Genomic DNA, 13,838 nt, shown 5'->3' with positions numbered 1-13,838 from the left:
AGTAACCTGGAACTGTCATGCAGACGCAGCTATTATTTACATCATGCTTGATTGGGTCACATCCGAAATGTACTTTTTGTTTGCCTAGCAACAAAATATTTGTTTATAAGAATGCGATTGGCTTTAACATTTGATGGATGGATACAAAAAGGTGCCTTAACCATTAGAAGTTCACCTCTGAAGAAACCTCCCATAGAAGCAGCGGAGACACATGCCAGATGACGCCAAAGTGCACGGACGTACATTCTTTTCAAAACATGTATTTGTCCGTTTACAGAGCACTTGGAGCTCCTCTTTCTTTTTTCATCATACGGAACCAGCTGAAACAAATCCCAGATACTTTCACCACAGCCTCCAGGAGGACACAAGGAGCCATAATTGGTCACTACAGCGAGGATTCTATTGCTGAGGAGGAGATGTGGGGCATATTCAATCTGTGCTAAAGATCTGTATCTACAGCTTAGTACTGCTGGAGCCATCACTTACAGAGTGTATAAGACCGTATACCAGCTCCTACCTATCTTTGCCATAAGGCTAATTATTGGATATTTGATTTATTTGAGAACTGTGGATATTGGCATATATAAGCTGAGTGAATAACAGAATTATAAACTGTGTGTATCTAATTGAAACACCTCAATTGTTTGACATCAAGTGTTTATTTGTCACACTCTGCATATTATTACTTTTAATTTTCTATTGAATATTACTTTTTTCTGTTTAAGAAATATTTGTAATTAATATTATATTGTTATTATTATTATTATTATTATTATTATTATTATTACTATTACCAATTCTCTCATATGTTCTTTTTTGTTTTGTATGAATTATTTAACAAGATACAGCCTTGTTAAGAGGAAAGCTGCAGGATTTTTTTAGACACAGACACCATCCATTATTTTTGTAAAAAGGTAGATGTTTAAGATGGTCTATCTAAGTAGCGGTGGTAGTCATTTCCTCGATTAACATAATGTCGACCGTTACTATACCTACATAAAAATCCCGATGCTTACATGTCCGATAGGAAATAAATATAGACTGACACACAACATAGCCGACAGTGTTCACCTAAATTCCAAACAGTGCAAATCCCGATAGTGCATCTTCACGTCACTTAAAAAGCGATCGTGATGTTGCCGGTTTTAAAATGGCAATGCCAGGTCATGCCCGCTACCTGTATATTCTAATCTAAGTCTTAGGGTTAGGGTTAGGTTTAGGTTTAAGGTTAGTGTTATGGTTAAGCGGCAGGGCCCATCATCGCCGCTTTAAAAGCGCCAATATCATGGTCGCCACTTTAAGTGACGTGAAGATGCACTGTCGGGATTTGCACTCTTCAGAATTTAGGTGAACACTCTCGTCTATGTTGTGTGTCTGTTTTAAGGTCAGTCTATATTTATTTCTTATTGGACATGTAAGCATCAGAATTTTGTAGTCACTGTCGGCATTATGTTTATCGTTCAAATGTACCCAAACCCTAACTAGCGCCTGACTTAAATGTTTTTTCATGCTATAATCTTATGCTGGGTCCACACTACAGTGTTTTCAGACAATAAACGACTGATTGGCCTGATATCACAGTAGTGTGTACCCTGCAACAAGGAATGATTATCGTTCCAAGCACATAATATCGTTGAACGAGATTGTTAAACTGAACTAAAAATCTCGTTCATCGATGGAGAAATGTTGTTCCAATTCTGCAGTATGTATGCACTGCTGATAAGGATCTCCATAGGGTTTAGAGAGTCAAGATCTTTTCATCCAGCACAGATCTGAAGGTAAATCTTGTAAAAAGTGTATAGTGTGTACACAGGAATCGGCATGCTGATCGGGACTTTGGGAGTCGTTGGTAAAATCGTTATAGATAACACATTGGTCGAAAATTTCTGTAGTGTGTACCTAGCCTAAATAAGGTGCTGTGATGGAGCAAAAGTGGAAGAGTCATTGTTTGAGAGGGAAAAGCTCTCGCCAGTGCAGACTGTCACAAAGGCAGTATTTCTTTCAGTCTGTATTAGAGAGATGTAGTTGTAGACAGTGGTGCCAGGAGTAATAATGGAGTGTAGTCAGGGCTGGATTACCCACAAGGGCACCTAAATCTAGGTCTATAGTTTGGGGGTCCTATAATCTGACAGTAACAGCATTAGTGGGTTACACTGTACTCTTCACTTGTAAGCTGCAGAGCTGGCATTACAAGAAGCACAATGACAACTGCACTAATATCATGGGTCAACGCACATGATTATCCTGTTTCTAATAGTTTTCTTCAATTCAAACTCATACTCCAACTACTAATTTCCAGCTAGCTGCTCTTAGTCATTACTAGATCACTACAGTCTCTGCAAAAAGCTTAAGGACAAGTTTCATAACAAAAAACACTTGGTCTGGCTAATAAAACAAATCTCTCCCTTCCAAAATCTAACACTCACAATAAACACAAAATACTGCCACCACTAAGGTTTAGTTCAAGTGCTGACATTCCTAGGAAGTCTTCAATTACTCCTGGACTTAACCCAAAATGCAATCACAACCTAATTTAGCCAGAGACCAAACAATTCCATGCATAAATGTAGCGTTATAGAAACCAAGCTAATCTGGCACGTGAAAAACAAAAAGACAGAAAGCAATTAAATGGGATTTTATATTTCAAAAATACTTAGTGATTAAAACTAGTTTAAATAAATTTACATTCAAAATATAAATGCAAAACAGTGTGTTAAAATAAAACAGAAACACAGAAATGGAAGAACTACACTCACCTACACTTTTACGTAATCTGCATCCTCAGGGAAGGCTAAAAGAGTTGGCCAATTTCTCAGTAGAGGACTGATCCCCAAAATCTACTAAAAACTACCAATTTGCAAATATTTAACATTTTTTAAATAAAAACCAAAACATTTTCTTCATGTAGAAAACCCACACTCCTGATCTCACTGGATGGTTTTTGCTGGTAGGCTAATCCATTCTGCAACCAATTTATTGCCCTCTTGTCCAAGAGTTCTATTAATGGTTCTCAAAAATTACTCACTCACATTTACATTAATAACGTGGTAAGAGGGGGTGTAGTACCTATTTACGGTACTGACTACTCCGAAATATGACAGCACGACATGAGGAGTCCGACTGCAGAGTAGGCCGACCTGCCAATAGAAGTACTTACCAGAATGCAGATGTCTTTAGATGACAACTCGCTGTGTTGCCGGCTCCCAAAAATGACGTCATCCACAATCGCGACTTGCCTTTAAGGCGGCAATGGGCGGAGCCGCCTGTCATTTATGACATGTAAGTACTATGTTCGGGGTTAGGGGTGTTAGGGATATTAGGGTTAGGATTAGTGTTAATCCTAATATCCCTAACACCCCTAACCCTGAACATAGTACTTACATGTCATAAATGACAGGCGGCTCCGCCCATCGCCGCCTTAAAGGCAAGTCGCGCTTGTGGATGACATCATTATCGGGAGCCGACAACACAGCGAGTCCTCATCTGAAGACATCTGCATTCCGGTAAGTACTTCTATTGGCAGGTTGGCCTACTCTGCAGTCGGACTCCTCATGTCGTGTTATCATCTGTCGGGGTAGTCAGTACCGTGAAACTGACTACCACCGGTAAGAGGCAGGATGAAAATATTACTATAGATGTTATGTTAAAATCATCTTTAAGTTACTGATTTAAATATCTATACACCTCTATTGACTATAGCACCACTGTAGTCTATTCTTCCCTTAACACAGTTACAGTGTCAAATGTATTTTGGTCAAACTATAATATATTTGCTGTCACGTGTAGCTCAATGAATGCACCTTTGGTAATTATTTAAAAAACTGACCTAATTATAAATGGCCCAGGAAGTTTAACATTTTATCAAGATGCATTTCTTGAATATGAGATTTTCTTGCATATAACTAGAAATCTATTTTACCAGTGCTGGTGCATTTTACAGCATGAAAAAAATATATATAAACATGATTTGTGTTTATGTTACTGCAATACAGTTGTAATTAGTACTGTCGATAAATCATTGCATGCAGCTATTGATTTTAAAATGTTTAACCAATTACACAGCCATATCTGCAGAATGAGCTAAAACCATAAACAAGAGGATTAAAAGGTTTGTTGTTTCAAATATATGTTGATACTATGTTTAGTATTTGTTACAACCTCTGTTTTATTTGACACATAAACATATTGGCCCTGAATCATTAAGGAAAGTAAGGGAAGAACAGGAATAACTTTGCACCTTGGCAAAACCATATTGCATTGTAGGGGGATATAAGTTTAAAATGTGATGGCAGATTTATAGTTGAGGTAGGGGATGTCCTAGATCAACTTTATATTTCAGTGTAAAAATAAAGCTTTCAAGTATTTGTGTGATACATGAAAAAACAGCCAGTATTTAAGTTATGGTCAAAATAATAAACTAATTTGCACCCCTTTCACTTTAACATGGTTTGTCAAGGTGAAAATGCACTCCTTTTTTTGCCTTGCTTATCTTAATGAATCAGGCTTTCATACGCCGTCACCGCACTGACACTAGGTGCGAAAGACGACCGTCTGCTTGCCTCAATTTTCACGTCCCTTTGCCTAGCAACGGAAAGCTTCCTATTACCCTTGCTACGCTGCGCGCGCAACAGGACTCTATTCGGCTTTCTGTTGGCAGTCAGCGTACCTGAATGCCAGACATCTCCCTCCTATCAGGGCGAATCCCTGGGGTTAAATAGCAGCCTCTGGCACCACTAGGCTGCAGAGTATTGGTTCTCACACCTGCTCCAGCACTTTGCCTATTCGTCTGAATCCTTCTTCCGCTGTGACCTGCCTTACCTCTTGACTTCCTTTGGATTACGTTTTGGCACCGTATCGCTAGTTCCAGCTCTCTGACGCCTGGCTTTCCCTCCTTTGACTCTACTTGAGATCCGCCCTTGTACCTCACTTCTCGGCTGGTTCTGACCCGGATTGATTGACTACGCTTGTCCACTCTATAATTATGTCTGTGGCTGTCTTAGAGATCCGCAACCTGCATATCCTATTGCAGCAAAGCCCAAACTCCATTGTGGGGGACCCTGGTGAACACTCGGGGTGCATTAGACTCCACACCTCCCTGCTCAGCAGTGCTAATACCAGCTAGTAACTTCTTCGCAGACCGTGACACAGGCCCATTGTTTTTAATCAGCTTACTAAACACGTGTGTTTTGAGCTCAGATTATTTTCAATGCAATTATTATATCCTACAAGAACACAAGCATTCGTGGACAATAGCATCATCATACACTGAAAATTAGGGCTTTTTTTTTTACTAACACTGAATTTAGGTACAAAATTTGCACTTAACTATAGTAACCAATTAGCAAACTGCTTTTATCTGTTTAGTGCAATCTGGACAGTGAAATATCTGATAGGTTGCTGTGATCTTATGCATTGTTAGTAAATGAAACCTCTTATGGGTTATTGTTTACTGCAAAGACCAACACCCTGTAGAGTCGGAAGCAAGTTCAACTCATAAGTGCAAAAGGCACTTTTAGCTAAGGATCCGTCTCAGTTTACACTCCGACTGAGAGGAGGAAGCCTGGAGTTGAAAGCGTTGCAGAGAGGTCTCTAGGAGACGTATCTTTTTCTGGTGCTTTTTACTGGTGTAATAGACCTTGCTGTGTTAAAAAAACAAGTAAACCAATAATTATGTTTTTAAAAAAGGTGTAACCAACCAGCATAACCAACCCTTGTGCTGTTTGGGGGGTTGGGAGAAGCACATTTTTTTCTTTTTTACATTAATTTATTCATTAATTTCTCTGTTTTACAGGGTGGCTTTGACTGATACACTTCAGTGTATCATGCACACTGGCCCATAAGACAGATAAAGAGGTGTGTTTGTGCAATTTGCATAGTATTCTGAGTCGCACGGATCTAAAGATTCATGCTACTTGGTATACTGTGTAAATTTTGGGATGCAATTTACACTTATAATTTCAGTGTAAATTGCACCCAACTGTACATCAGGCCCCAAATGTGTAGTAACCAATAAAACATATTAATCTGCAGATAATGCAATTGGCTACTCTGAATTTTTGCACTTTGCTAATAAATAATTCCCTGCAAGAAGTAGTTTAAGTGTAACATAGGAGCCATTTAATTTATCCTAACCTTACTGGAAAAACTTATTTTCCCCTAAAAGTATTTAGTCATTGCAGTCCTGTGTCACTGTATTTCTAACTTCATTTACATGTTTTATTAACATGTCATAAGAAACATAACAGAAAGGGTATACAAGCCTGGAAAGACCCAAACACATTGCTGTATTTAATGTGATTAACCCTGGGACTTTATAGCAGAAGAGTGAACCAGCCTGAAGAGGATATCCCAGGAAGGGAGCTGATCGTGCGATGTTCAAATCTAATCCTAAGATGTTTTCTATACCCATGCACACCAGTTGCTGCCATTTATACTGACCAATCATGATACATTTTGCAATATGGCGGGGGGTATCCATCTAATTTAACTACCCGGGGGAAACTCCTTCTATACCATGTCTAAATATTGCTGAACTAAGTGACAGCGGCTTTGGATGCGATTCTGTCCACTATCCGGTCCGAGAATATGACCTCTATTTTGGAGTCTACCTGCCTTGGTTTCATTGAGCCCATCAGGGTCTTGAACCGCTCTCACCCCCTCTGATAGTGTCTCCAAATTGGTTCTCAGGATACCCTGGGGATCAGGCACTTGTTGGAGTGAGGCGGGCTGGAGCTCAGCCCCCGACCTGTCAACATACCTTACAGGACCTGGTCCATGCAGTGACCTGCGTGGAATGCTTGGTTTGCCTCTTGTCTCTGTGTTCAGGCAGGCGTTCAGTCCCAAGTGGTCCACTGGTGTCCGAGAATCACAGAGACTTTAGTATCTGCGAGATCTTCTGGTCCGGGATGAGCTATCATTGCTGCCAAAAAGAGCCGCCATCTTCATTAGCCTTGAACTCCCTCTAAATATGGCTTCAGAATGCTAGAAGTCAAATTATAAGAGACTATGTGCAAAGAAGTCGCAAACCTGCAAGCTGACTTCGCTAATCTTGCCTCCAGACTGAATGTCATCAACTGCTAGTACAAACCAGAGCCGTAACTTAGAATTCTAGTGCCCTGGGCGAGAAAGACAAATGCCGCCCCCCTAGCCCTCAATTTTAACCAAATTAACCTAAAATATTCCTAAATTGCGCCCCCCTTCAGCGTTGCGCCCTGGGCGGTCGCCCCTATCGCACAGCCCTAGTTACGGCCCTGGTACAAACCTCTTTGTTGCAACAGCAAAAAAGCTGTTACAAAACAGAGTTGATAACTTAGACAACAGAGGCCGTCAGAACAACTTCCATGTCAGAGGCATACCAGAGGAAATCCTGACCCAAGGTCTGATTGACTTTATCACTAAAATATTTAATGAGATTCTTGAACAAGACCATAACAAGTTCATAACATTTGATAGAGCACAGAAATCTAAGCACAACTACGATCAGAAAGAATAGAATCTCTAGATGGAACGAGATGTCCAGATGGAATTTATTATAATGGCCAAAGGATACAAATCTTCCAGGATCTTTAGTGGCATACCCTCCAACTACGCAGGATGCTCAGACTGTCGACGGAGGCTCTTCACAATAACAATATTAAGTATAATTATGTCTTTCCATTTATTCTTTAAGTCACAAACAATGGAAAAATGGTTATCCTTCATGAACCCTAGGACTTGGACTCTTTCTACTCTACTCTTAACATACACTGAGTGGTCATACCTGACTGACAGGACGCTCCCCTATCTTTGCTTCCTCAGGAGGGTGGAATTAGAAACTCCAAAAATTTGATGAAGATGAAATCTCCAAAAAATCTGGACACTTGAACACCCTGTTATACATGTTATTCGCCGATATGGCATTCTTGAGAGTTCCCGCACCAGAACTTGTCTTATTGAATGCTTATAGACTGTCTATTCTTGAGTTGCGATTTGGTACTTTTCCCCTCCCTTGCTCTTTTTTCCCTTAGGTCTTCAATGACAACAAGCTCAAGTTTAGCTGTGTTCCATGAGATCATATCATCGAAGAATCACTGAAACAGTATGTGCATAAATATGAAAAGTTCTTTATAGTTCTAGATACTTATTAGAAACTCCTCAGAAAGGAGACAAATTTGGGCGCTTCTGTGTAGCCTCAATGTGGGATTAATTAAAGCAATTAATTGATTACAAAGTCACCATATAATAAACTTGTTAATAGTGTCTGCAGCTTTTGATTAAGATTGTTGTGTCTCTATCTGTAAACCTAAAAACCATAGAAAATATAGAAAAGTGCAAATCTCCTAAAACAAGTAAATTATACCATCACAATTGATATATATATTAAAATAATTTATTCAAATCAATTCCGCACATATAATAAATAGATACCAATATAGTTTAAAATATCCAAATAAAATCTTGAGGATACAGTGTGCTTAAAGATTGAATAGCCAGATTAACCTACAGTGCACTTGTAGGAAATTGATTATATATAAACTCAGGTTATAATTGGGTGTTAACCAGATTCAAACTCACGAATATGGAGAGAGTTCACAAGTTGTTGTAGTTAATCGGATCCACTTTGGTAGTTCTACTTTCAATAGGAACTGAAAAGTGCTGGAACTAACAAAAGGGGTAGTCCGTCCAACAGGGATAGGATTCAGAGGTGCAGCTTAACGCACCATGTCGGTGGCTAGGTACTCCAGATGTCTTAAATCCCTTATGATCCACTCTACCATAGTTCTCAAACAGGTTAGTGATACAGATTACTCACACACAATCAATGGTTCACAAAAAAGAAATTCAAGTATTGTTGGATCTGCATTTAAAATATTAATCTCTCCTTTTCAGATGATTGAGTATTATTAATCACGTTAAACCTTATTACGATACATCTTATGCATTTTTCCACTAAAAAATGTGGTTTCCTCAGAGATGTAATTTCCTCAATCTGGACTGCCTTTTAATCACAAAGGGGGAATTCAACTGGCCACTTTACTGTAAAAAATAATGTTGCCTGCGCACTACTACCAATATTAATGTAATAGTGCACATAATTACTGATAATATGGAAGAGATTCTGCCTGATGGGAGAATGTCTCATCTGAGGTGCAATTCTTTCGCAATCTATGGAGTTGCCCTTTTGGAATGTTTTTCTTTCAACTATCCAGATGACAGCTTCTGTAATTTAAAAACTGATGGCTGTCTACTTCTTTCTGGAATGTTTGTGTAATTATACATTCCTCTTCCACTGATAGGGTGATATCCAGGAAGTTAATGTTACTCCTATTAAAAGAACTTGTATAGTTCACCTGTCTTAATGCAGTACCATCCATTTAATTTAGAATGGAATAGAATGTTAAGTCAAATTTTCACCACCTTCTCTTGTTAAATTGTACTAACATGCTTCTCACCCTGGCTAGTGCCTCAAGGGCTCCTTTAATCCACCCGCCACTTCAAAGTGGTAGCATATGGAGGGCGTGAATGGGAGGAACAATCAACAGACAAAATCTCTAGATTGCAGCTTGTGATTGGTCCTCCAGCTCACACACGTTGGTTTTAAACTGTGGCTTTGAGAAGAATGGAGAAAAAATGGCTACATGCAGCCGACCTTGCGGCTCTGTCAAGGGAGAGAAGTACATTAGTAAAACATTTTCAGTAGGTGCTGTGATACATACATGCATGCATGCATACATAATACATAAATGAAAAACTAAATAAAAGTAAAGTAACACCGTTAAAAAACATAGTCATAAATGCTGCCTAATGGGTATCTTCTTGATCTCCCTAAAAGTACTGTTGTTTAGATATAACTTAAATAATTTTAATGGAAACAGGGAGAAACTTTTTTAAAATAAAATAATTATTTTTTATTAAAAACAAGACTATCTTCCCTGGATTAGTCTAAATCAGGGGTGTCCAACCTTTTAGCTTCCCTGGGCCACATTGGAAGACGACGAGTTGGTTTGGGCCGCACATAAGATACCCTAACAATAACGATAGCTGATCATCCAAAAAACCATAGAAAACATAGTTAACATATATATATATATATATGAGAAAAAAAGTGATATATATATATATATATATATATATATATATCACTTTTTTTTAAAAATCCCCCTATACTTACCTTTCAATCGCCATGTTCAAAAAATCCTCTCTAGTTATTATACTATAATCACTTTTTGTATTGTTTCGATGCAATATCAATAAAGTGCATTTAAGCCAGGCATTGTATATCAGGGTGCCCTGACCAGGCCTGCGGTACCTGACATATACATCACTGTGACCCCAAATTGTGACCTGTTTTGATAATTACACCACTATGTTAGTTAAGGGATAACAACTTATAATGGGCCAAAGAGAATAATATATAATGCCCCATTAGTATTACAAGTAGAAGTATGTAGCAGGGAGATAAGGTCCATGATGCTCCAGGACTAGGTGACTTTTATTCACTGGTCAGCGTCCCTTGAAATAATAAAAAAAATCCCCCTTAACTTATCTTTTAATCGGCTTGTTCTCCTGTCCTCTTCTCTTCTTTTCTCCAATTCTGTGCTGCTGATTGTTCTTCTCGCGCGGATGACTCCTCTGTGCTGCGCTCCGCAATGGATGTTGGGCGCGATGACATCACGCTCGACATTCACCGCGAGCACCGCACGGAGGAGGAGACAAGGGAGGGAGCCGGAGTACCAGCTGACGTGACCGCGTGACCGCAAGGTAAGTATTTTCTTTTCTTTTTTTTGCAGGATTTTTTTTTTCCATTAACAGTGCTGCCCCCTTGCCACAACCCAAACTCCTTCTGGGCCACATTTACAGGCGTGCTGGGCTGCATGCGGGCCGCGTGTTGGACAACCATGGTCTAAATGATAGTGGGAAAAAATTGCACATATTATAAAACTCTGTACCCATCAGCCTGTACCATGCAGTATGATGGGAAGTGTGTAATGCAAAGAGCATGTGTATATCAGTAACCTGTTCACAAATTGCAAACTGGTAAATTACTGTTTTCCTTTCATTTACAAGCTATATACAATATTCATTAATAATGACAGGTACATCTTAATACTGAAGGAAAAAGTACTGCAGTTGTTGCTACTTTAAATATGTTACAGTAAATTGGACTTTAATTTTTGTTTATTTTCTATAAGAAAAACATCCTATAACATTGTTGTAGGCTATGTGTGGCTATGGGGAATGAAAATAAATGTCAAAATTAACCCTGTCATGATAAAGGAACACTCTGTAACAGAGGTTGAGAAATGTGCGTGGGTAGAAATTACTGAATCAGTCATTTTGAGACTTGTTTCCACAGCGCTATGTTTAAGTATTATGTGCAACTACATTTAAAAGTCTATTAGCAAATGTGATCTGAGAACAAGATACTCCCCCAGCTCATTTTGTTATCTAGTTTTTAAAGTGTGTTACAATTGTGGTCTATCATGATATGCTCTCAGGGATTATGTTCTCATCTTGTAAAGAATACTGATTATTCCTACTCATTGATATTTCAGTACATGAGTCGCACTTTTATAAAACATTGCTTATATTATTGTTTTTTTAGTCATATTCCTCTATGCATTTACTTAATTTTATGCAATCATTTTTATTATGCACAAAGGTATTCGTGGAATAAAGAACTTCTATTGGCATCATACCAGAACATTTATGAGAAGCAGAAAAGGGATCTAACTAGGAGATTAGTTTAAAGGAAAATATTATTTTACCATGGTCAAAATTATTATTTAACTTGGGATAAAATGCATTTGTGATGACTGTGCAGCTTCCTTTGCCTTTTCGTCCTTATCTCTTACATTAGTGATGTGATCCTGTATATGTTTTCATGGCAATTATGCTGGTAGCAGTGGCTGATCTACATTTGGTGCAGCAGGTCTGGTGCACTGGGGCCCATGATGATAATGGGGCCCACTGCATAAGGAACTAGAGAGCTGTCGGTTCTGGTTCCCTCCTCACCGCTTCCCCGCACCGGGGCCCACAGCTCGCTAGTTCCGCCTCTGGCTAGTAGTCTGTTAAATTGGTAGAAATTATAAAGATTGTTTGTTGCTTTAAAGAGTACTCTCCTCTCTGACAAGGCATTTTTTTGTTTAATATATACTGCTAAAATCTTGTACCTGAAGGTAACTATGACCTTCGTCACTCCTTAGAGCCCTGGAAATAGACCGATGGGGAAAGAAAGGGATAGAAATGCTAATAGCATAGCGAGTGACCCATCATGCACAACCCAGCAGCCCAGTGCTCTTTGATAGCCCTAGTGTAGAGCTCACAGATGTAACAAAACCTTTAAGACTGTTTAAAAAAAAGAAGTCACTAGTCAGAAATTGGCTATACAAGGCAACAATGCATCTGTTCTCCTGAGTGTAACTTAAACCCCGTTCACACTGCCTCAAAAACCCAGGATACTGTTGGGGCGAGCCCCGGCCATCCGGGTCGAGGCTGAGTGTGAACTGGGGCCTTGCATCTATCCAGGTCGGATGACCCGGGAATTTAACCCGGGTCTATTGAAGGGTTATACCCGGGTCTGACCTGGGTAGATGTCAGTCTGAACAGTGAGACCCTGGTTTTTCAACCCGGATCTCACAGAAAACTATTGACAGGTAAAAATAAAAAACAAAAAATTCACATCACAAGAGGCGCCATTCAACGCTCCTCTTGTGATGTGACAAGGGAGAACGACCATACCCAGGTTCAATGTGAACCCAACCGGCCGGGGAATTTGCCGAGGTGTGAGGCTTTGTCACCCGGCAATATTCTGGGTTCATATACTTGGGATATTGCCGGGTCGGCAATATGTACGTGGTATAGGTTTGCCAGTATGAACACGTCTGTGTCTGCCTGCAATGTACATGACTGAAGCAGCCACACAAGGATAATATTGTCCCAGAAACACAGAATGATTTTTCAATGTGTAAAATAGTTAATAATTTTGCTACATTTCCCAACTCTAAATCACTCACAAACTGTTTAATGAACTGCTTCAAAAAACCTGGCATATTGTGAGATGCATGCTTATTACTAATACATTTCATACAATAAATTCAGGCACAAAAAAAACAGTGTCATACTTAGAACCGCGAGTTCTATGTGGCCTTGGAGATTTTTTGTATTTTGCAAAACAACATGTTCAGTTTGTGCCCTTAAATAACCAATGCTGAGAGACAACCTCAATGAATAGGATGCAAAGCACAAAAATAATGACCATGGGCCTTATTCATTAAGGATCTTAACTTAAGAAACTTCTTATTTCAGTCTCCTGGACAAAACCAAGTTACAATGCAAGGGGTGCAAATTAGTATTCTGTTCTGCACATAAGTTAAATACTGACTGTTTTTTCATGTAGCACACAAATACTTGAGAGCTTATTTGTACACTTAAATTTAAAGTAGATATTTGTGTGCTACATGATAAAACAGTCAGTATTTAACTTATGTGCAAAACAGAATACTAATTTGCACCCCTTGCATTGTAACATGGTTTTGTCCAGGAGACTGAAATAAGAAGTTTCTTAAGCTAAGATCCTTAATGAATCAGGCCCCATATTACTGTATACATCATGTATTCTATTACACATTCTTTATTCTATTCTATTACACACACTTCTGAAACAATGCTGGAAGAACTGTGGAGGTAGACTATGCCATGATGTACAAAAGAATGAGGAATATCGCTTTTTTTTTGTTCCAATAAATACTTTGCTTCTTCTAATACACAGGTGCTGGAAATGTGGAGGGAGGCCAATGGGCCCATAGCCAGATAATGCTCTCATGGTCACCATCAGGTAAATATGGGCCATTAGATAT

At 39.0% G+C, this 13,838-nt stretch overlaps 1 protein-coding gene across 1 annotated transcript in view; it reads right to left on the bottom strand.

Moving 5' to 3' along the window:
- Nucleotides 1-13,838, bottom strand: part of NLGN1 (neuroligin 1) — a 565,297-nt gene that overhangs the window by 457,071 nt on the left and 94,388 nt on the right. The window lies entirely within an intron of this gene.

This window comes from Mixophyes fleayi, chromosome 3 (genome assembly GCF_038048845.1).
Source record: "Mixophyes fleayi isolate aMixFle1 chromosome 3, aMixFle1.hap1, whole genome shotgun sequence".
NCBI lineage: Eukaryota > Metazoa > Chordata > Amphibia > Anura > Limnodynastidae > Mixophyes > Mixophyes fleayi.
The sequence above is the reverse complement of the archived record's forward strand: the minus strand, read 5'-3'. Positions and strand labels throughout refer to the sequence as shown.